This window comes from Triticum dicoccoides, chromosome 6A, assembly GCF_002162155.2.
Source record: "Triticum dicoccoides isolate Atlit2015 ecotype Zavitan chromosome 6A, WEW_v2.0, whole genome shotgun sequence".
Lineage (NCBI taxonomy): Eukaryota > Viridiplantae > Streptophyta > Magnoliopsida > Poales > Poaceae > Triticum > Triticum dicoccoides.
In genome coordinates, this window is record NC_041390.1 from 62,903,438 (window position 1) to 62,903,958 (window position 521).

Sequence of the window (521 nt, forward strand, 5' to 3'; positions counted from 1 at the left end):
CCGCCATCGGACCTCCCCGAGCCCACTCGTGCACCTCTACAGGACCGTGGTAAGCATGAGGATCTTCTCCCTCGCTCTCTAGCTTGATTCCGTGCCCGTAGTTGTAACCGTCGTCGTCCCGAATCTAGCCACCGCCGTTCATGGCGCCGCCGCGGCCACCGGGTGCTAAGCTCATGTTCGAGCTCTCTGGCGTGCTCGGCGCTGACCCAGGCACCCAACGCGACCCCGCGCGGATCGTGCGGTGCTCCACGGCCTCGGATTCGTCCGTGCCCGAGCTCCGGCCGCCGTCACTGCTCGTCACCGCCGTTGGATTACGTCACCTCTGCTCGAACCACCGCCACCACCACCGTGCTCACTGCGTCGCCCGCATCTTGTAGGAGCAGGCCTCGGTCCAAATAGTCGCCATGGCCGCCATCCCATCCCCTGCCCGGAGCTGCGCCCGCCGTCCTCACAGGCCCTTGGCCCCGACCGCGCCCGCGCCCGCGCGTGGCCTGGTCGCATGCCCGCTCCGCCCGCTGCTC